This window comes from Gadus morhua, chromosome 4, assembly GCF_902167405.1.
Source record: "Gadus morhua chromosome 4, gadMor3.0, whole genome shotgun sequence".
Classification (NCBI taxonomy): domain Eukaryota; kingdom Metazoa; phylum Chordata; class Actinopteri; order Gadiformes; family Gadidae; genus Gadus; species Gadus morhua.
The window spans coordinates 21,423,582-21,448,654 of NC_044051.1; the positions used below are offsets into that span (position 1 = coordinate 21,423,582).

Here is a 25,073-nt window from a genome sequence, read left to right on the forward strand (position 1 = left end):
CTAAGGAGGGAAGTGTAGAAAACTCTCTCTTGGAAAACAAACTAATTAACTATCAGTTTTATCCAGCAGTTGCTGTATGATGTTGGAATAGAATAGAAACACACACACACACACACACACACACACACACACACACACACACACACACACACACACACACACACACTCACTCACACACGCACGCACGCACACACTTGCACACACACACACACACACATGCACACACACACACACACACACACCTGTGATAAATAGCACTAAAAAGCACTTAAACTGCCTCAATCATTGAAGATGAACAACCCATTTTTATTCACCAGAACGTAGGATGATTCTATTCTCTTCTAAAAGACTGTATAAGTCACATTAAGTGCAAAAGTAACACAGTGTACGATGACACGAATGTACTCATAGAATGCTTCTTGTCTAAAAGGTTTCTGGAAAACAGTTGAGGCTTTGTACATTTCTATCTGAAATAGTTTTAATGGATAATTGCACCGGTGCTGAATACAAACAAAAACCTTTTCCCATAACAGTAGATTCTTGGATGGCTTCCTGGTCTTGTCTGAAAGGTTTTCCATCACCTTGTATTGAACAGCTTGCGAAGGTTAAGACATTTAATTGTGTTAAGTAGTCAGTAATTGCATGCTAGCCAAGACTGCCAATGTCTGTGTGTAATGTTACCTAGGAGGTTACAGAATCACTGGGGTGGGTCTCTGTGCTGTGATCTGATCCTTTCATTTTAAATTGAAAGGATTCAGAATAACCAAAAATGTCCACAGGATCCCTGTCACAAACCCACGCTCTCTCACACAAACACACACACACACACACACACACACACACAAACACACACACACACACACACACACACACACACACACACACACACACACACACACACACACACACACACACACACACATATACCCTCTCTCTCTCTCTCTCTCTCTCTCTCTCTCTCTCTCTCTCTCTCTCTCTCTCTCTCTCTCTCTCTCTCTCTCTCTCTCTCCTACTCTCTCTCTCGCTCTCTCTCAGACACACACACTGGATGGATGTGAGTGGTTCTGTTGGGACTCTCAGATTCACCAGGGATCCTGGTCAGCTGGACAGTGGATATTCATGAGGGGAAAATGGAGAGAAGATCTTCTAAATTGACAAAGAGGTGGCAGGGACTCAAGGAACTGCAATCCACATTATTAATAAAGGAATTTATTGGAACTTATAATTTGTATACTGTGGGGGGACGTGCGACTTCTGGCCTGCAGGGGGAGTATGGGCAGGTTTGGAGCGCATCGGATTGGCTGGGGCGATTGGACCTGAGTGCGAGCAGGTGTCAGCACTCAGGCCAATCAGGGAGTGTTTGTACTTATGTGCCTGCTTTGTGTTGTATTGGGGAGAAAGGGGAATCCAGGAAGGATCGGGAGCGGAGAGAAGGGGGCGATCGCCGACAGAGATCGCATTGATCGAGTTATAATTTACCTTTAACCAAGTTGTGTTTTGTTGAACGTTTTTGAGTGGAAATAAAAGGACTTCCTGTTCAAGAAGCAAACCCTGTGTCCAAGCGCTCACTGAACCCGTAACGTATACATTTGATGAAGACGAGTTCAGCAGCTGTGATGATGGTCCACAGAACTTTGTTTGGAGAGTTGTCTGACAGACACCAAGTCAGATGCAGTGCTGCTCCTTTGTCATCTAACATTAGGACGCAGGGTAAGAGATGGATTGTGACTGTGATGCTTGTCAGCCGAGAGTACTAATGGATGAGGAACACAATAAGCTGTCTTTACTGGGAAGCACACCGTGCTCTGCTGTATTGCCTCTGCATACGGCCGTCCATCCCTATTCTGAAAGTCCTCTTCCATCTCCTGCTCAGACAGGACCTTTAACTCAGGTACATCATTGCTCCGTTTCCTTTGGGCTTCCTTGAATTCCTTGAAATCCTCGTAAGCCATCTGTTTGAAGTCAATCAATACTTCTCTCTTTGATAATTAATAGCAGAGGCCGAATAGCAACTCAATTATTGTACAGGTCAGGCTTATTTAAGTCTGCACTATGCTGGTCCTCCCATTAGCGGCCTCTAGTGGCTTGACTTAATATAACTCAAGTATTTAGACAATCCTGAGAAACGTCCACACACTTTATTTAAGACGGTAACAAAATCAGCTTAATTCTGAGATAATATCTTCCAGCCTTGCAACACCAGAATGCTTTTTACATGACCTCTGAATGCATAGGTACGATTTGGGTGCATCCACAATACCACCGCAGCCCTGATTATCCAACCATCTCCTTAAGTGTGTAAAGCCAGGCATAGCCTTAAAAAGTATCTCGGCAGCAATGAATTATTACAGACTATGAATTATGATGCAAAATACTCAATGATAATTGAGGATAAACCTACCCTTTTCCTTTTCAATATATATTTGTTTTCCATGACACCCAAATAGGACAGCAGACCTTATACGTGCAATGGCCTACATACAGTAAATATATCACATACAGTGCAAACCTACACATGCATAAATACAGTGCACATTATATATTATACAATTCAGTAAGATGAACCTCATGTTTGTGTGTAGTATCACATCAGATGTCATGTAAGATTTCCTTTTGAAATGTCTACCCTCCCTCCCTCTCTTCCTCCCTCCCCCCTCCCTACTCACACACAGCTATGACTGACACACACACAATATGAGTTTTGCGTTAGCAAACTCATTTTGCCTTAGGTGGTGCAGCAGTCACAGGGGGGAGAAGTAAACACAGCCAACCACCTGCAGTTGGAGGTGAACCAAAGTATTCCTTGTTGTGTATAAAGTCACACAAACAGTCACACAGCGCCTCCTTAAGACAACAACCACCATAAAAAAAGGCTGCTGTCTGTTTCACCACAGAACTGAAATAATAAGTGTATTTTATGGCTTCATGAATAATAAGTATATCAAGTATAAGTATATCACTAGCGTTTCCTTTACCTATTCACTTACCTCTCTACATTATCTGTATAAAAACCTTGAATAATTGGAAAGGACACAACACCCTTGACCTAAACAAATACAGTATGTATTTACCATTTTAACTACTTGCTCCGCTGTTGTTGTAGTTTGCTCTACTTGATTAAGGGTCCCATGACACCAAAATATCACTTTATGAGGTTTTCTAACATTAATGAGTTCCCATAGCCTGCCTATGCCCCCAGTAGCTAGAAATGGCGTTAGGTGTAAAATGAGCACTAGCTTACCTCCCCTTTCTCTGCTTTGCCCGCCCAGAGAATTTGACCCGCCAATGAGCCAATGAGCTACGACCGTGCGAGCGCCACATGTGTGTGTGAAAACACACAATTGGCCAAAAAAGCTGTGTGCGCCCCCGGATGATATTATGAATCCAAGCCATTGTGATACATCCAATGCAAACACTAGCACACCAACATAACAACTACACCGCTTCTATGCTTCGTAACAGAAACAAATAAAAACATTGGTGAGTTTGGTAAAAGGAAATGGATTTAACTTTTGACAAAGACCAAGTTAAAGACTCCAATGGCAGACAGGAAGCAGCAGGGATCTCCTGAGCAGGGATTCCCTCCTCTCTTCATCCTGAAGACCATCAACACTATTGCAGCTTTGATCATGGATGTGCATAAAATATGGATTCCACTTACGATTTCAATTAAAGATGAGATGAGCTGCTGTCTGTTGTGTAGTTGTCTATTGTACTGCATTTAGTTGTTCTGTGTTGTGTTATGTTGTCTAATGTTATTTTATGTAAAGCTGTGTTAAGACAGTTGTGTTATCTTATATTATGATGTTATATTGTGCTGCATTGTCTTATGCCTCTTTTCCACTGCATGGTACCAGCTCGACTCGACTCGACTCAGCTCGCATTTTTTGCGTTTCCACCGCGAAAACATGGTATCTGGTACCTGAAGTGGCTGCTTTTTCTAGTACCGCCTCGCTCTAGGTTCCAAGCGGCTGAGCCGATGCTAAAAGGTGACATCGGCAGACGGCCGGCCACTGATTGGCCAGAGAGTGTGACGAAGTCACGAGAGCGACATGGCAACCATGCTGGTAACAGCCATAGCAGCGCCGCAGCCAACATATTCCACTTCTTCAACTTCTTCAACATGCCAGCTAATAATAGTAATGTTATCGATGTCCTCCATTGTTGTTATGTGGGTTCTGTCCATGTGTGGGTTGCGTAGGTGTTGTTTGCGTCGCGTGCAAAAATACGTCACGGCCCTTTCGCGCAGCTGACCCCGCCCACGTCCAGGAGGTACTATTTGCGGTGGAAAGCGACTGCTACCGTGTCGAGTCGTGTCGTGTCGAGTCGAGTCGAGTCGAGCTACATGTGCGGTGGAAAAGCGGCATTATATTGTGTTGTGTTGAATTGTGTTGCGCTGGGCTAATATGTCATGCTACGTTATGTCTAGCTATGTTGTGTTATGTTGTGGTTGGTTGTGTCGTCTTATGTTACAGTATGTTATTGGTGCTGTGTTACGTTGCTTTATATCAACTTGTGTTACATGATGCTGTTAGCATGGTGTTGATGTTAAGGTGGTGGTGGTGGTTGTGATGTTGAGGTGGTGTTGGTGGGGGTTGGGGTGGTGGTGGTGATGGGGCCGGTGTGGTCCTTGTAGTCTTTCCTAAGGATACATTTCCCATTCCCACTCATGACCGCGAAGGGAGGCGGTGAGCGGTGACCCCTGATGACAGGCTGATGGGGGAATCCCCGAGCTGCAGGAGGGTCCCGCTACGGGCTGCTGGCTCAGCAGTTCAGACTGAACAGAGCTGATAAGTTAAACGCCATAAGGGAATTCTCCTTCTCTAAATGATCCCACAGGCACGTGGACCTTATGTTGCCCCTCCGCTCTCAAGCCATTATCACTGGAGCAGGAGGAGGAGGATATAGGCTCTGGTGGTTGGTCGTTAAAACAGGGTTTTAATGGAATTAAAGCTATACCCTTTCTAGTCTCACCTCTGACAAAAGGAGCCCATCTCAAATGTTATATAACAGGTTCTGTATTCATTGATAATGTGTAAAAAATATTGCACGTTGAATGCCCATTTTCACTTCGGAAATATTACTCTAGATAAAAAATTTGGTTCGATTATTTTTTTGTGAAATTATAAAACAGTACACACATATACAATAATGCACAACCTTTACAATATGGTTAATTGTGCTGCTCTTAGCTGTGATGAGTGAAATCACAATATACCTCCTTTTATATACCACACTTTTGTCGCCACATCTTAAACAGACCTTCCACAGAGGATTCCAGCCACTACGAGCCAGTCGCACATTGAGCTTTCCCCAAGCGCGCTGTTTCGGTGTCTGTAGCTTTAATGCAAATGAAGAGGAGAGAGGTGTGTCAAGGAGGAGGGTGGGGTTGTGGCCCTGAGCAGCTAGCGGCCACGGAGCCATGCGCTTTTTACAGTGGATGTATCGCAATGGCGAGGCACACACAGCCTTCGGCCGTGTCCTGTAAATATTCTGGAGCTCTATATCTAAATAATATCATATTATACATAGATATCTATATCATATCATATATATTGTCACAGCCAAAAGCTGTGTGCGCCACCAGAAGATATTATGGATCTCAAACGACTGCGTTGGGTTCTCGGGCGTCTCTGGTTCTTCCATGTCCACATCAATCTGAAGTAGACTGAACGATGACAATGAGTAGAAAGGGATTGTTGCCCGTGATTGTTGACCACGATTTTCTCCCGCCGGAGCCTCGCCGCCTCGGCAGCGGGCAGCACATAGGCACCACAGCCTCCTGCAGCGGGCAGCGGGCAACGCCGAGGCGGTGGTCCCTCGGCAGCGGGCAGCGGGAAGCGGGGCTCAAGCAGGAGACAATCTCGGGCAACAATCCCTTTCTCCTCCATGTCTTGGTTCATGTACTTCAGGGAGTGAAAGCCAAAGTTCCTTTCCCCCCAATACCTTCTCAACCATGGCTGAGATAACCCCCACTACGAGTCTCGTTGTGGAAATACCAGAGACGAGAGTCCGACATTTTATGTGCCATAACACCAACAGCAGAACGGTTACCCAAATAAAGAAGTGTAGGCCTACAACACTTGCGTTACAGTCCTTGAGCTCTATATCTAAATAATATCATATAGCCTAATAGGCCTACACATCATATAATACATATTATCACGGCCAAAAGCTTTTTGCGCCTCCAGACAATATTATAAATCACAAACGACTGCGTCGGGTTCTCCGACGTCTCTGGTTCTTCAGCTTCCACATCTATCTGAAGTAGACTGAACCGTGCGCTGCCCACTGCCGGCTTCTGGCTGCCCGCTGCCTTGCGGTGGTGCCAAGTGGCGGAGGTGCCTCGCGGCAGCGGGCAGCGAGGCCTAACGATGGCTGAGATAACCCCAGCTACATAAGCATCATGATCTCATAGCAGCCCGACACAGTGTAGCCTGCTAATAAATTCAAGGAAAAAGAACCACACACACAATGAACAAAGAGCAACAATGTAGGACATCCAAGAAGGATGGCAAACTTTTGCGCAACATCTTCTTCAATCAACAAGGCTTTGGTTTATGCCTCGCGGATAAACTGTTTGTTTGTTTTTATCCCCCTGTTTAACGAAAGTGGCGATTACGTTTCTCAGATTTTTCCATGCTACACAGAACGAAATGTAAACCCATGCAAATAAAGACTTCATGGTCATAATAATTTAAATATCATTAATCTCCTGAGGTGGTATTCTATTTTTTTCAACTGGACTGCATTCAGTCACTTGACCGTCATGGTTGCTATGGTGGCTTGGATGTTTTTATTTTCTGCAGTTTAGACTTCTTCTATAACCTATTTTTTAAAGCAAAACACCAAGCTCATTGATTTAACGAGGCAGGGTTATTTGAAACAATTTATTAAAAAGATATTTGTGAGAGGTCATTCCTTCTCCTGAGTTTGCTTCCTATTTATGTCTAGTGTACACCCCTACTGTCCACAAGCATCACCCCCCCTCCCCATATTGATTTGGAGAATTGTTGCCACGTCCCAATGGTGGAGGTATCATATATATGAAAGAGGGCATTCAATTATACTACAATGATCAATTAGGAGGCCGAAGCCCTAAAGGAAGTGATGCAATACGTGACTGAGTCGACAACGTTTAAGTAAGCTGTACCTTGGGGTCTCTTATATATCAAAGGGGGTCTCAAAGGGCGCATACGCTTCAACCTATGGCTCCAGCCCTACAGGAAATGACTCAGCAAGTGCTCCATTTCGTTGCACCTCACCCAGCGGCTCGCTTGCATGATTTTGGCCTGAAGTTCTTCCCAGACCTACACCCTAGCCACCCAACATGCATATTTGAGAATCAGGCCTCTCTTCAATAATGACAAAAAGTTATGAGAGAAATTCACAATAACTTTTTGTTATCCCATAAGCGGCGTGGTAAAATGGAAAAATCGGAGAAACACTCCCATTCAGAATGCATTGGTTTACATTTCGTTCTTTGGAGCACGGTTATTTTTATTTATTTATTTATTTTCTGTTTTTGTGGAGGTGCTTCAAAGATGCTAATTTTTCTGCAATAATCCAAAATCCAAAAAACCCGTAGGCTTTTTGTCAAGGGAACCCAGGGCGACGCTCACTTCCGGGTTGGCCAACATACGTCATCTCTCCACCACTCTATACTGTATAAACACATGTTAAAACAACCCGTGAAGCTTGCAACCCTGCATCACCGTCACATTCGCTGTACTGGCAGCGATGGGAAGTGTACAAATAATTATAATTGTATATAACAAGGAATTTATGTATTTTATAAACTTGATGGTTGTGCTTTCGTCAGGCGCCTCCACAGCGCTACGGCTACGCGCGGATATTGTAGGTATAACACGCTATTTGACGTTGACATGCAACCTAATCCAGTGTTCACGAAAACGTACACTGTCAACGTATGCATTTGGCGACTGGGTTGTCACGATAGAAGAGGTCAAGAGCTTTCCATTAATGTTAATCCCATGTTTGTATCACATTGCGCTGCTTTTCTGTAAGCCTTCAAAAGTGCCTCAGGTTCAAGTTTCAAATGGCATTCCTGAGGAGCAGGAACCACCCAGAATATTCACAGTGGCATATCTGTACACTGCAGATCAGGACCTTTCCAACAATGTTTTCATTGTCATCCTACGACAAAGTTTCATTTTCATCTTGCTCCATGTCAAGGCTCTTCAATGTGTAGTTTCTCACAGCCTATATAGAGCCAAGCTGATAAAATCACTAGAACATATTTTAAGGGATAGGCGTATTTAGTGGCAAATGTGTTCAACATATTGATGTTGACCCTATCCTTAGTCATGCTTTTCAATTTGGACCAGTTTAGATTCCAAAAACTCAACTACTTAATGTTTCATATAAATATTTCCCCATATTCTTGATGACGGATTAAAGCCATTGTGTCCCCTTCCCCAGAGCTGACAGGATTACCCTGTATGAACCAATAGTATATAATATGGTAATGCCTCTGTGTAGTATTTTTTTTTAATTTACCAAGATATTAACTTTTAAAAGAAAGTAGGCCTGTGCCAGACACAAGAGGCCTACTTTCACTGGACAATGAATGGTTTATATTTGACCAGTCCATCACAAGATGTGGATCCGTCTCTTTATATTTAATTTCTCGAGTAAATATTGTTGTATTTGAATCACTAAGCTCTTTCTGGTAAATCCTTATAAAATAAAAACGAAAAATACAATATATGGCAAATATTAGCTTAAGAGAGAACGCTGATGGTGTGCGTTTTGGAGGCTTAAGTAAAAAAGGAGAAAATTAACAATTTCACTTTTTATTTTCAAGAAGACAGACAAAAACATTACATCATGAGGGAGGCAATTTAAATACACTGCTGAATCTAGTTTGATTGTCATCTGAAGTGATGGCATGGAAAATCACTTCGGTATTGTCATTTTTATGACACACTTTTTTTTTCCCCTTACCATTGCCCTCGAGGGTTCAAGTCAAAGTCCAGTTATTTGGTCTTTCAAACAGGGACAGACCAAGACCTTACAAATGAACTCTGTTTCATTCAAGCTAAACCAGTGTGAATGCACCCAACCTCTCATGATTATTACTACAACCACAGAAAATTTGAAAAACTACTACACTTGAGAACAGATGCTGTCAGACCAGGGCCCTCAACATCAGAAAACACCCACCTATAGTCACAGTTCTTTCTGCTGCCCTCTGGTAAGGGGATTTACAGCATCTGGCAATATTTGATTGCAAATTTCAATTCTACCACAAGCTTTTTCATAGCATTTTTATTTATTTTTTTCATGCTTATTTGATACAGTAGTGAAGTCTAAGTAGTGAAGTCTAAGTCTGAAACTACATAGAAAAATGTTAAGAAAAAACTTTACCAGCCTTCGCCCACTGTCTCACGTCCTCTACCCAATGGTGCACCATGTCCTCAGGGCAGTCAAGGTCACTGCACAAATCACTTAATTTCTGAGACGCAGCCTCAGCCTTTTGCAGTGTCTAAAGTCAAAGAAAGACGACAAAAAAAAATTCACATTGACTTTTTCGACAACACCCTCACTGTCAACTTTGAAATATCATAAAATGTTACGTGTGATTAAGAGCCCATTCTGGAAATTTGTTGTTTGTTAATATGGTCAGCAAACCAGATCTTGTTCATGTACCGTAATTTTCGGACTATAAGCCGCGCCTTTTTTCCCATTTTGCGATTCTGCGGCTTATATAACGGTGCGGCTAATCTTTGAATTTTATAGCTAACGGCCACTAGGGGACCTCCTAACTAATGGATTTTTAAGCGGCGGGCTCCAGTGCGGCTTATATATGCAAACATCATTCAATTTAGCTGCTGCGGCTTATACTCCGGTGCGCCTTATAGTGCGGAAAATACGGTAATTTGGTACATACCTTGACATATCTGCAAGACAAAGCAAGATGTAGACCATCTTGCTTCCGCTTGTTCCACTCAATGGCATGTATGGTCAGCATGTCATTCCTGGCTTTTTAGCAAAACAAAGCATGCCATGTCACTTGTCTGTGCTTAGCTTGACATAACTCCTATTAATGATGAATGTTATGGGCTGTGGCTCAGGTGAAAAATAAATGGTTTGATATTAAAGTCAAAGCAAGAGAAAAATGTAAACTGGTGGATTACAGGAGTTTATGTCAGCACAAGATTAAAGACTGGTTTATTAGAAAAACCTCTAACAGTGTCCATTATAAAATTTGAAGATTCTTTTTATCATTGCCTTGTTTTTGTAAAAATAATTAATGACTACAATGAAATTAGCACTTACAATTTTTTAAAAAACTTTTTCAAACACAATATATATATAAAAATACAAGCAAAGCTTACCAGATTTGGTCATGTACTTGGTTGTGAGGCCACAACGAGAAAGGTAGCTGTTCACCATTTCAACCTCTTCTCCTGCAGTTGTGCCAGCACCCTCTTGATTTCTGCCACTCCAGATTATCTGTCCAGTTTTAAACACAAACACACGCATTGTCAAAGGCGCTAAAATATAATACATATCGATACAGAATATTTAAAATGGTTTAAACTCTATCTTTTGTTTTTTTTCAGTATCAATACACCAGTATTGGCTGCGTTTTTTTCGCCCTCCTCTTAAACAAAGGTTGTCAAATTGCACCACTGTAAAGCCTACTTAGTACCACCTCCAAAATTAAATTAACTTACATACTATTGTTCTTCACACAATAAACAAGCCTTGTTCCATACTTACAATTCCTGATAATTACAATTCCAGTATCATGACAACAATACCTCACACTTTGTTGAGTGGGCTTTGGCATGCATGACTGAGAGGAATGGTCTCATCTGCAATAAAGGGGTCAGTTCCAGCATGGAGACTGCCAATCTCTCAAGGTAGGGCCAGTACTTGCAGGCAATATCCGTGATCTGACTTACTCTAAAATTAGTACAATAAATCAGAACCATTGAGTCAAGGCCTAACTGGTATTTTTTGCATCAATTGGAGACAGAAAAGTTCTACTTTCTTACTACTCAAACTACTAGTACTGAGGAGGAAGCAGCTTCAGAAAAATGATTCTTCTTCTTTTCCTAATCCAGGTAAACTGAAAATAATAAAGGCAGGGCAACAAGCTGCATTAATTCCAACCATCTATTACAATAATTATAAAATGTAGCTAATAAACTGGATGCCAACATATTACATTTCATCAGCACATATTGCTTTGAAGAGATGCTCCATGCTGCTCCAATGGCTTCTTGAAAGGGAAGATAATAGTTTGTTATACTTAAATAGGGACATAATAATTTATAACTCATTCTTATAATTTTTTTTGGAGACACTCTGTGCACGTCGGCATCTTTCGCAATGCAGGCACCATCAAAATGCGGTTGTTCAGACCTTAATAAAACAAGAAAGAATATTATTTTAAGTAAAGTTAATTTCCCATAACAAAAAACAACTCACCCTTTAGACTGCCGAAATCGGTAAACCTTTCTGTTGCCATCTGCACACAGCGCCAGCATGTTTGGGGTACATGCTGCGCAGGTAAATTGCTCCACACTTGACATCTTCTCACACTGGTAGTTACAGAATGTGTACTCCAAAAAGCTTCTTTGGAGGATTGTCTCCATGTATTTTTCCAGTCTGTACATTTTACAATTGATAACGAAAGAAGGAAGGATAGAAGGAAAGAACAGCAGGAAGTGGTAAATTAAAACAACTATAGTTATATCATTGTCACTACTTTAGGCAACTTTGGTCAAAACCAATCTTACTCTTCCAAAGTGAGAAGTCCTCCCGTCCAACATCCGCAAAAAACCCTTTCTCGATAGATTGGGTGCTGTGGTTTTCATTCCTTCAAAATGTTGTAAGCAGATCAGCTGCAAACAATGTGTCGCTCTTGACAGACGCTAGCCAATACCCACTTCTTATTAAATCCTTTCGGTCAGGTGTCACCTGGGCTGTAAATGACCTGCATGCCAACTTCGGCAAGTGTAGATCATACCGACCTAAAAAAATGTAGAACATTAGATGCATTGTTATTTATAACACAATTAAACATGAAAATATTTAAAAATAATTACATGAACATAAATGTAAAGCAATAGATTATACCATTCATGGTAGCCACAATGATTGATCTGCCAGCTGACTCCACGAAGTTTGATGGATCACAGGAGCACAACTCCGGTCTGACAGTAGGCAACAGACGTACTGAAAAAAATATGCTCAATTATCAGTGAGATGGCTGAAAAGGAACCAATTAAGGTTGTGATCAAAGGAAATAATGACACAAAAGACAAAACAAAATGTATAAACTTTTAAATATTACAGAAGTGCTACCTTGACTGACAAGTTCATATTTGCCATCTTCATGCACAAGGCAAAGCCCGGGCTCAATGGGCATTAACATTCCATTGACGCAGGACTCACGATTGTGGAGTGCAAGGGACTGATGTTTAGTCACATCACAATCCATGCAGAGCCACACGAATGACTGCTTGAGATGAGCAGTTGCAGCATGTTTTTTTGGGAACCTCATTGCATGACAGCAAACTGTTCAATTGATACGGCCTTGCTTTACGCCACTCATCGTGGGCTGCAGATTGACGCAATGACCATGATTCTGACGTCGACGGATGGTCCTTTGTCCTAATGTCTGTTGTTAGAATTTCCAGAAGTTTCTGCATCTCATTTTCTGTTTTTTTTTTTCTTTATGCATAAAATCCATTTAACTTTTTTTGCTAACTTGCTTAATTAGAGTAAGTTGTCATCCTACCAAGTAACTGTTGAGGGCACTCTGACACTGCATGATCCTCCCCAGCTGACTCAAAAGGGGCAGAGTCCTCGCGAACATCCTGAGAAACAACTGAAAGAATGTACAGACAGAAAAGTAGAGATGAGTTTAATTTGTTAAAAATTAAATGTTATTATAGCGACTAAAAAACCGTCACATTAAATTGCAAAGAAAACAAGTTTTCACAATGAATAATCAACCTATTAACCATTAACCACCATATTAATCTTGAAAGACATAAAATACCTGTAGCTGAGGCTCGCATCCGTGTTTCTCCACTTCTGCTCCTTTTGGGAATTGGACGACCATCCGAATCCCTCTCCACCCATTTCAACTTCACCTTTACTAGATGCTTCTTTGCCCTTTGCGTGCCTTCTGCTTGAGAGAAAGTGATCATTGTATGATGACAATTGGTAATTTAGCCATTTATCAAAAGCAGTATAAAGAAAAATATTATACAAAAACATTGGCATAAACAATATTAATGCAAGATAACTATCTCAATAAACACTGACACTCACTTTTTCTCGAGCAAGAAGCATATCAGCAAGGAATATAGCCTGCTCTGCCCTGCCTCTGTCCTGCTGATTAGCCATTTCAACAGCACTAAATAACAAAAGCATAAACAGCTTGATTAGAAAAATAAGAACACAGTGTAGGAGGATTAGGCACAATCCAGTAAAAGTAAAAGGGCATGCATGTTTTGTCAGTGAGTTGGCTTAAGGATAGAATATATATAAGATTGAGAACAAAGTACCAATACTTACTTGGAGACAGTGGCTTCTGGAGTTAGAGACACAGACAGACAGACAGACAGACAGACAGACAGACAGACAGACAGACAGACAGACAGACAGACAGACAATGATTGAGTGAGTGAGTGAGTGAGTGAGTGAGTGAGTGAGTGAGTGAGTGAGTGAGTGAGTGAGTGAGTGAGTGATATGCCTGTGTGTTTATGTAGTACAGAAAATAGTTTTTTTGCTTTAAATAAAAAGCAAGGCAGGGCAGGAAAAGACTGGATCTGTAAGACAGAGGAAAATAAAAACACTATAATTTATCTTGCAACAGGACTTAAAGGATTTATTATGTTAGAAATGCAGAACAGTTAGAAGAAACAAAATAATGTAAAAGGATGCTTGATGGACATTGTCTTCAACCATCAATGTTTAGTCACATTCAAGTTAACCTTTGTGTCGTGTTCGTTTCTCCCCTCTTACTTTGGTGTTCCCGGTCAAATTTGACCGGCTTGTTTTAACTGCCCTTACATAAAAGGCCCACTATGCAACTTTTTTAGCCAAAATTACATTAAGTATGCAGGTTGAGAGTTATGCTGATGGTTCTGCATCCATTTCTGGGTCGATTGGTGGGTGTGTCATTTACCCATGTCGCCTCTCCAGTGAAAAAGCGCATATGCAACTTGCTCTGTTCGGACCGACACAATCCGGATGTGACGCAGCGGAAGTATCCTCGAAAATTTAGTCAGATTGTAGTTTCGAAAATGCTTTACGGCACAGACACACACCCAAACATGGCACAGGCTAGATATAAACAGCCAGTTGCGAGGCAATTGTTGCAATCATCATGGATCAATCGACTGATAAGGGACCCAAGAGGCGACCCTCGGTGGAACAAAAGAAGAATGGACCAGAAAAGAGATCCGACACGAGTGAAAGGGGAACTATGCAACTTTTTTGGCTTGATTTACCTTAATATAACAGGCTAAGAGTCATTGCGATGGTTCTATTATGTACATTTTTGTTCGATTGTTCGTTGTTTCGACTCACCCTTGCGCATCTTGGCGGAGAAAAGGAATATGTTTCTGCCGGGGACCCGCCGCCCACTCTCGCGGGAGTCTCGGGTCTCGCGAAGTAACGAATTGCTTTACGGCACAGACCCCCAAACACGGAACCGGCTCGATATAAACACAAGTCACTAAGGGATTGTTATATTCATCATAGATCAGCCGACTAAAAAGAGACAGAGAAACCCAATGTCGGGAAACAGAAGAAGAGAAAAGGGAGACTGACCGGCAGAGAGGCCAGACACGAGTAAACGTTGGGCAAGCTTTTCAGGAATAGCGTGAACTGAAAGAAAAAGAAGACTGCAAATCAGACGCCGACTCGGCCGTGTTGCTTTTGAAATTGAAAGTACCCTTGGGTGGCCTTTGTCTTCGTGGTATTCTTGATGTTGATAGTCTCTGTACAAATGGGTTTGCTCAACCATTTTGTTGTGAGCCCTGTATGTTTCTAGCTTGCTTGGTTGCAACCATATAAACACCTTTGTTTCCATGGGTGTTTTGCTGTTCGTCTGTCTCGTCCCCCAGATACAGACTGAATCCCCGAATCCAGGTTCTTGTTTATTTAGATTATTACGTTGGCCAAACCTCTTACACTGATTGTTCTGTTCAACCTAAGATAAACAATTATAATCTAGGATATAAATTCTCCCCGTCAACTATAAAAAAGGATGGATTTATGTTTATTGCAATACAAATACACCCTTTTAAAAATGTATAACTTTGCCTACACTTTATGAACATCTACTTCGGACATGGCTCCACGCATTCGCCGGCTTCTTTGAAAACAAATGCACATGGCTCGCGTAGAAGTGCATGGGGAAGGGTCGTCAACGAGTTGTTACGACAGTGTTGTGAAATATTTACTACGAAGCTGTAGGGGGCGCTGTGTAGAGAAATGTGCGTGCCAAAACCAAGAAAACAGCGAAGAAATGCCCGAAGTTGCATAGTGGGCCTTTAACACAAAAACCATTGATCATCACCAACTTTTATTTAACTCCCTTTTAAACAATGTCTCACGACTACTTGTTTACACTAATAACTGCAGTGAATAGACACAGAAATTCAAAATTCTATTCCAAAATGAACATTTATATTTAAAAAAAAAGACAGAAAAATCCAAACAGAGACCAAATTCACAGAAGGTCAGAACATCAACATGAACACATTGTGTGTGTGTGTGTGTGTGTGTGTGTGTGTGTGTGTGCGCGCGCAGGAGTGGCATTTTGCAATCAGGTCGAAGTGTGCCTTGCAAACGTAGGTATCACATTTGAAACATGTAAGACGTGTGTTATTGTCTCTAGGGGCACAGAGCTTGCATCGCTTCCGTTTCTGCCCCTGTTTTGGGGGGAGATCGGCCAGGGCAGTGGCGAGGGCTTGCAGACTCCTCACCAGACTGCCAGAGGCTGGTGTGCGGGGAAGGTGCTGGCGTCGTTGAATTAGCGTCACTAAAGCTTTCCCAAGCTCTGCCAGGAAGAGCCTCCTCCTGAAACATTTCCCCTGATTCCAGGCTGGGTCGATCACTGTCCACACCACATATACATTACATGCAGGCGCTCGTCCACTGTCATCTCAGAGCCTGGATTGTACATCAGTGGTAGGCGCTCCACCCACCTGTCCCAAACGTTCCTGATGGCAGCCAGTTTGTCGTCTTGCCAGCGGAAAGGTTGTGTAGCTCTTTCATCAAATCTGAAAACTCTTGAGAGGACATGAAACTGCTGCAGGGACATAGTTGACAGGAATATAGGACTCCCTGACTCTCCATCCCACAGACTTTTTGTAGCCTCATGGTTGGACAGATTTTCTCCTGCTAGAATCAACAGACCCATGTAGGCTTGGAGGTCTACCTGGTCCAATGCTTTCCATGTGTCTGCAAACACACGCCCCCCTTCCAGGTTTGTCATCGCCAGTATGATTTCCACAATGGACTCTGGTAAAAAAGAGTTGGAAGCTGGACTTGATGTCATCCACACGAGATGTTGCATACAGTGTTGGCCCTGGCGTCGTCCTAATGATATTTTCAACTCTTGTTCTGCCTCCTCTGTCCTGGGGGGGGATGAATACCAGAGGAAGTTGCTATCCTTGGACTTGAATGTCACCTCAGGTGTGTCTTCCCCAGGTGCCTCTTCCTCAGGGGCCTCTTCCTCGCCATCTGTTGACTGTTCGGTCTCATGATGGTCTGGATCGAAATCAGGATCATTGTCTTCTATTTCTGAGACATCCTCCTCTATTTCCGGTTAAACTTCAATCTCCTCTTCGTCAGTTTGAAAAAAAAGATCAAGAGCCTCAAATCATCTGATCGGCCGCCGACTCATTGTGTTCAGAGTAAAATAAAAGCAATGCACAAGCAAGATATATATAGGGGATCTTTGAGAAGATATCATACATTTTGTATCGAAAGTGTGTCGTTCACGTGGGGGGATGGGCACATAAGCCCGGGGTAGAGCCGGGTTCCCATATTAAAACCTAATTGGTAACTTTGAAATGTGGATGTTATACGTTTAGTCTGGAAGGTGTGGTTCACGTAGGGGAATCGGCACATGGGACGGGAAGGAGAGGACACCTAATTGTTCAGTCTGAAAGGGGTTCACGTTGGTTAGAGTGTGCGTGCGTGCGTGTATGTGTGTGCGTGTCTCACAGCATTCAACAGGGCGCCATCTGGTGGCGGAGATCCGGCAGCACATTCTCGAACGTCAATACAGCACAGCACAATGAAAAAGGTTCATGCATTTCATAGACTTAGACATTCCTACTTTTAACTTGCCAAATGACTTTTTTTTACCATGAAAATAAATAAATAAATATATATAAACCATAGCATTAAATATATATATATATATATATATATATATATATATATATATATATATATATATATATATATATATATATATATATATATATATATATATAACCATAGCATTTCCATAAGAGTATAGACACATTATTTTGTACACTCAATTATATTAGCTGAGTCAAATAAACCAAAGGCAGAAGACTTTGCATCATTGATTTTTATTTTCACCCCAGGCAAAAAATGTTTGATCTGCAAAAAAAAAAAAAAAAAATGTTTTTAGCCTAACCAAATAATTCCTTAAGCTTCCATAAATGTTTAACAATGGCAAGTATCAGGGTATTTTTCTGGCCCATAACAAGCAACCCTGTTCCCTGTTTCCAGTTCTGTCAATTTCCCAGCGTCTAGAAAGGAAACAGATTGCGGTTGTTATAGGCACAATAACAATGCAAGATGTAAAACAGATAATTGAAATAAGTGGAGGGATTACGATTTAGTCCAGCAATAGTTGACTACAAGACTATTTAATTACATGACCTCTCACCTGTAGCCCTCCTTGCACTCGTCGCCGTTTTCTGTCCTGCAATCTGTCTTCTTCAGACCTTAGGGATTTAATGACAACATACATTCACTATGAAAACATTCATGTTGGTCTGTTGACAGTGAGTAAAACTGTTTTTTTGTGATTTGATTCAAAAGTGTGATATTCAGGGCACTTACGGCTAAGGGAAGTTCTGCAGGAGAGCGAGACACCACCATCTCTAATTTGCAGCATGTTTTCCTTTGAAGAAGGAAATGCAGGAAGATGTTAATATGTTCCAAAAAAATAACACCTTGTACACTAAGCATAATGTGTCACGATTTACGCATACCTCTCTGAAATCACAATTGGCCCCGATACAATGTACAGAGTGTCACGGTTTGACCGTGACACCGATGATTGGATGTGGTGGCAATCGAAAGGCAACATCCCGATGATCTTCTGTGCTGGCCCCCACATATTCTTGATTACATGTATGGGTGTTGAAGGACCACTAAAAGATTTTTCAACTGCAAACACACCATGTGTACCATCGATACACTGACAGGCCAAAAATCTGTCCTTCGTTATCGTCTCAAGGAGGTTGGTGTGTTTTCTCCTGCAGTGTGTTTTGAAGTTTCTTCTGTTTAAAATTAACTTGCAATGAGGACAACAGAATTTATTTTGCTCACTTGATGCTTTAGTGGCCGTGGAACATTCTGCAGGAGCCAATGGGAGCTGAGTGGGGGCCACAGGGAGCTGAGAGGGGGCCACAGGGAGCTGAGTGGGGGCCACAGGGAGCTGAGTGGGGGCCACAGGGAGCTGAGCGGAGGCCACAAAGTGCTATGAAGGGGCTGCAGCTTGCACCTCCTCCTGGTGTATTTGTAGGTGCCTTACCAATTGCAATCGATTTCTAAGTGTCGCTGCACAATAGCAACAATGGAAATGTGTAGCCGTCCGACAACTTAATCCACACTTGATTATTGTGAACTCTTTAAGGGAGGAATAAAGGAAGTAAGATTCATACTTATAGTAAAATACAAATTAATTCATTTGTGTAATATTTTAGATAAGCACCTTTGTGTTTCACTGACGAATGGCCTTTTACATGGTTGTCAACCTTATATTTTGCACCCACGTATTTACAGAAGGGACAGTGGAACAGTTCACTGTTGGTGATGTTATTAATGTTTGGTGTATCACCATCCAAAAGAATACTAATGTGTCTATATATCAGAGGGGAAAAGAATAAACATTAAAAGGCACAGCATCACTTAAACCCCTGCTAAAACAAAACTTTTACCATCTGAAATTGACACTGACATTTTGATCTTTTTTACCACATTGACGTCTTCAGGGATAGCCTCAGGAAGAGGAAGTATATCAGCCTGAGCTTGGAGAGCATGAGAGGCCTACAGCCCAGGATGTTGGGCTCCATGTAGCGGGGGGTACCGCGGTGGGACACCTGTCACGCACATACACACACACACACACACACGCGCGCACATGTACGAAGGCAACACAAGGTCAATCAAAGTAGCTGTGGGTAACAAACGGACACAAAGAATGGATAAATGAATGTATTTCTTTACATTTATTTTGATCATTGTCAACGCAGAATTCCAATATCAAAATGTAATGCACTATGCAAAGAGTAAGGCCATGCATTACATGTTGATATCCTGTTATTATGCCTTATCATACTCTAATTCAAGTGAATGATTCATTGATTACCTTCTTTTTTTTCTCTCAGACATACTCGAGGGTAGAAACACACACAAATATAGCGCATTAGTTACTGTTTTTATAAACCTTAAGCATTGCAGTGAACCTACCTGACCAGAGAAAATCAGGACACGGACGGACAGACAGACAGACAGACAGACAGACAGACAGACAGACAGACAGGAGTTCTTAAAAGAACTGTTGGTTTTGTAATGTGTGTGTTACGTGGTGCAATGTCGTGGTGCAGTGTGCGTGTGCGAGCTGTGATAGGATGTAGATAAACAGCCAAATCTGGAGGGGAAAAGCAAAATTTAAATCTGAAACATCACGAAACATATTTTACCAATGTGGTTTAGAGAACATTACCATAAGCCCAAAATATTGGAGTTTATTTAATCGTCTTCATATGTTGACGCCATGCACGAAAGGGTTAAAAAAGCTGAAAAACACTGCCTAAATGCTATTATTCAAACGACCTCATGACATAAACATGAGGCCTATGCATGTTACTTGCATGAATATTTTAATGATCAACTTGTTGGTCTGTCCATACATTAGTTTATAATGTACACGAACAGAGAGCGGCAACTTACCTCTAGGCAGAAAAGCGCGCAGTATTATGGACTCAGACGCAACTACGTTCTCCCGCTTCCTGCTTAAACGTTTAAGCAAACCCACATTTAGGGAAAATGTAAGCCCCTCCTCGATCTGCGAGCTGCAGTCAGGGGTTACTGTCGTTACTCCCTTGGGCTGTCCGTAAATAAATTCATGTCCTTACCTAAAACACTAGCGACCCCTTCCGTAAATTTACGGAAGCACGGATACGAAAAATATACGTATGTGGAAACGAGGCGTTAAGCGTCATCATGTTTGTCGTCCATTAATTTCTTCATGTTAAGAAGAGCAGTTCCAGCTGTCATTATAGAAAATATCAGGATGGAATCAGTTGGTTTTAATGATTGAACAAATATTGCTTTTCCCTGAAGTAACTTTTCAAGCTTTGCCTTGAAATGCTGACCATTATATACCATCTTTCTACAAGTATATTACACCTCTGCCAAGTCCTGCTTTAAGCTCATCTGCCACATTGTGTAAGCAAATGGAATATGGATCACCTGGTCTTGATTAAGTACCCTGATACTTGCAGATAAGATGATACTTTCCTTCTGCGACAATCAAGTCATTGACTCCTGCAAGCCTCAGTCACAATTCTGTGTCTTGTTGAGCTAGATCAAGAATCCTTTTAGATGTAGTCAAGACTTGGATGTCCCCAGGCTTATCTTTCTGAGAGAATTTTTTTTTCCAGGACACTGAAGGCATCAAACTTTTAGTTTTGAACGACCGGCAGTTGCTTGCAAGATTTAGTGACTTCTTTTCACTTTCAAAGCACCGCATAGCTTGTTATGTGTCATTTTATCTTTTCAGTTTCTGTGTCCAGAAACTGCTAAATTCTCTCTAGAGTATCAGCATACTCCACGTCTTGGTATTTCGACCGTTCATTTGCTCTCAATCTAATACACTTTAGCCCACTCTCAGAAGGATTTCTTAGGCCTTTATCTTGGCTGTTTTTTCCATATTTGTCTTGACAAATGCATTTTTTTCCCCAATCAATAACTCTTGCCATTTGTTTTTCTTTTGACGCTAGGCTTAAAGCTCCCTCTGGATCCTTGTTAGATCATCTGAAGGGGAAAGAAATGTTTCATTAAACTAGTCTGATTGGTTTCTGAGTGGATCAATACAATGTTATCTGACATAAACTGGGTGCTTTCCTATCTAACAAACTAGTTAACACTTTTAAATAGCAGACAAATAAATTATAAACATACAATTTTCCGTTACACATCTGCACAAAACTTAATTTACCTAGAAATCTAGAAAGTAAGCTAGTAATTATGAAAGTACATTATTTGGCTATCTGTCTGGGAAGTATAGCTAGTTGGAAAACAGGGAAGAGTAGTCAGGCAGGCGGGGGTCAGGTACTGTAGTAGGCTGAATATATTTTGATTTTATAATAATATTGATTGATGCAAAAAAACGGTTTACAAGCTATTATTTTGAGTCAAAGGTATTTATTTAATGTGTTTATTTTGGTCATAAGCCATTCTCATTATTTCCCTATTTTGTGTATCATTGTGACTTTGTTTTCTAACAGTTTACAGGATTTTATGGTCTAAAACAGTACATGATTAATCTATCATCCTGTGATCAGTGTATTTTGGTGAGCCGGCGACCAAATGTTCTGGTCTGCATCAGGTCTGTAGGGGGCGCAGTGTGTTTGCTCTTCAGATCAACTCATGTTATGAAGAAGAGACAGCGTCGGCTGATTATTAAAGGTTGGATAGGTGATTTGCTTTTTTGGCCATTTTTGCAAAATTACTTGAAATCCTTATCATAACCCGCTTACAGCCACTGAGTTAGAAGTACTGACATGAAAATTAAACAAGTCAATCATCTGTGGAACGGGCAGGGCTCGAAAAACTCCAGCCAATCATTTCCATTGCCACCGAGTTGCATTGGACAGTAAGTACGTCAATCAAACGGTCGTACTGCACTCCCCCTCCCCCGCGCCCCGCGCGCGACCCCTTCGTGCAGTACTCGTGACCCAGAGCTCGTGACCCAGAGCAAGCTCCTGTTTGTTGTTATCCTGCGGTAGCTACTGGAACTAGTTAATCCACATTTGGACCTAGCAGTAGAAGACAATTTCCATGGCAGACAAGACGCCACCATCCCCACCACCACCACCACCACCAGCAAAGAGAAGGAAAACTCTTTTTCAGAGAGTAATTGATAATAAAAACGCTGAAAGAGAAAAACTGAAATCAAGAATAATCCTAGGCGCTGCTTTCGAACGTTGGCGGCAACTGAAGGACGAGAAGGGTCTAAAAACCGATGCTTGTGTGGCGGTTGACCTAGTTTCAAAGTTTATACCGTTTATACTCGGTAATACCGGTGTGAAGACGAGTGTATTACTCGGTGTGAAAATGTCCACACCGCGGCAACCCTAGTGAAAACCAGGACTTCCAATACAATTATATGAAACAAACATACATTTTCTAAAAATAGTAATGATTTATGTGACCGTTTAATGTTTATAACATCTGGTCCAACCATAGCAGCGAGAACGTATTCTCAGCAGGGGGTGCTGGGAAAAAAAAAACCTCAGCCTGCACTAGACTCGCAACTCGTTACATTGATAAAAAAAAGATGTATAGCAGCGCAGCTCAATTACACCAGTGCATGCGCGCACAGTTGAAAATCGATCGTTCACATCCAGCTGCTCACAGAACAAGTTTAGCGCACCACCGCTACCCTCACACTTTTTCATATAACCTTTTTTCAGCACTAGGTCATATGAGCATTAAATAAATGCTGCGTCTCAAAATGCCTTGGACAGCAGCGAGGATGACTCGCTTTGCCACGGGCCGAAACAGTTCGGAGCGACCACAGCCAGAGCGAACACAGCGGGGCAGAGGAGTGTCAGGAATAGTCTTTGGTGTACACATCAGTACGGCCTATTTGCACTACTGTTTAGTGGCATTGCAGTGTTTTATTCGATGCCTTTTTATTTTCGTATATTATTTCAATGAATACAATTTATTTATTCATAAAAAACGGATCTGGTCTTCAAATCTTTTTTCCAAATATAGGTCGCCTTACAATGGGGTTTGTGTTTATATTCGGACCAATACGGTACAGCGGGCGCTCACATGACGTTAAGCATTTCCTGGTGCATAATGTGACGCTTCAGAACCTAAAATCCCGTTTCTCCCCGTTGACACGACAACACATAACCGGCGTTTTCAGAAATCTCCACTTTGGCCGGAGTTTTTAGAAATGATCGTTTTCTGTGATAAGACAGGGCCTCGGACAGGGGGTGTTGCAGCAACCCCAGCACTCCTACTTCCCGCGGTACTGGGTGCAACTTACAGCTGAATGTAGTGCCATGTTGTTAAACGAAAACCTACGCTAGCCTGGCTCGCTCTCGCGCATCTCTGTTCGCGCTCGTGCATGATTGCGCGTCGAGGTACTTGGAATGGGTGGAGTCAGAGTCAGCGTTGAAGGAGAGGGGGTAGGACCATTTGAGTTGTGTATTTTCAAAATCTGCTGGCGTTTCGCAAATCACCTACCCAACCTTTAATTCATTTAATGATAATGTCAACCCTTTTACAGGTAAATACTGATAACAGATGGCTCCCGGTCGATTGTGTTGGGCATAATGGGGAATGTATTGAAGTGCATCAGCATGTTGAAATGGTCATGTTAGAGGGTTTATTCAGCTCAAAAGATGATTGTTTGAGAACCACATGGTGGCCGGAGCCATCTTTCACAATACGGTCCATGGTCGCTGCATGGCGTGTAGGCCTGGTTTACATGCATTTAATCCATTTTGGTTGTGTATAAGTACAATGTGAAGGTCAAGAGTAGGCTACAAGCTAAATACATTTGTCAAGTGGAAGCACTGTTGCATTTAAAAGGGAATTAAAGGGATGAAAACAGTTTGATGAGTAATGCATTTATAATAGTACAGTTAAAATGGAACTATACATGATGTTGACAGATGCCATTTCATTTAAGAACATCTGCTGCACTTAATTATTTTGTTCTGGTATTGTAACACTTGCGGTGTTGAACCTATACATAAGTGCCTTCTTTAATGGGCTAGTGCCTTTATTAATGTTCATGAGTATGATGCCAGAGTTATAGAATCAATGGTACTTTGTACAGTTGATTCAATTGAGGCTACGGATATTTTCTGATGAATGTTATTTTGGAATAGGTGATGATAAAATGGAAACCGGGTTATTACAGTAGTGTTGTTGACATGATGCTGCTAAATAATTGTGAATGTATGGAAGAATGTGAAATTGATTATTGTGAATGTGTTATTGCCATGGTGAATTTGTTATATAAAAAGATCAACTCATGTTATGAAGAAGAGACACGTCGGCTGACTATTAATTCATTTAATGATAATTTCAACCCTTTTACAGGGGTGCTACAGTACCGGGAGGGCAATCGTGCAGATGGGGGCTTGGCGAGGGACGAGTAGTCAGGCAGGCGGAGCGGAGGTCCGGTAGCGGGTAGTCAGGCAGGTAGAGGGAGAACTATGGGGAGGGGAAAAGGGCTTCCCAGAGGGACAGGGAATTCAAGCAGGACTTGGCAATAGAGCTGGTTTGACGATACGAACTTGCTAGTAGTGAACGACGAACTGGTGCCGGCTGATTGGGGATCCCCGGCTGAAGTAGGGAACGTAGATTGGAGATTGCCAACAGGTGGGTTGAGGGAAGGGGGACCAGTTACGACCTGCAGCCACTAGAGGTGGGTGTTGGACGGTGTAGCGGGACGTGGCGTAACACAAATACTACGTTTACTTGTTGGTAAAACACCATAATATGTCTCCTTTAAGCTGTCAACCAGGGTACAACACATGTTAAGGGGTTAA

General features: G+C 41.9%; 1 long non-coding RNA gene across 1 annotated transcript; it reads right to left on the reverse strand.

Annotated features, from left to right (window-relative positions):
• Positions 1 to 17,641: 17,641 nt before the first annotated feature.
• On the reverse strand, positions 17,642 to 20,362 carry LOC115542210 (uncharacterized). Its single transcript, XR_003976490.1, has 6 exons — positions 19,229 to 20,362; positions 18,983 to 19,131; positions 18,598 to 18,897; positions 18,106 to 18,166; positions 17,930 to 17,987; positions 17,642 to 17,789 (listed from the first exon to the last, which is right to left on the reverse strand). It is a non-coding gene; the product is annotated as an uncharacterized LOC115542210 (long non-coding RNA).
• Between the last annotated feature and the right edge of the window lie 4,711 nt (positions 20,363 to 25,073).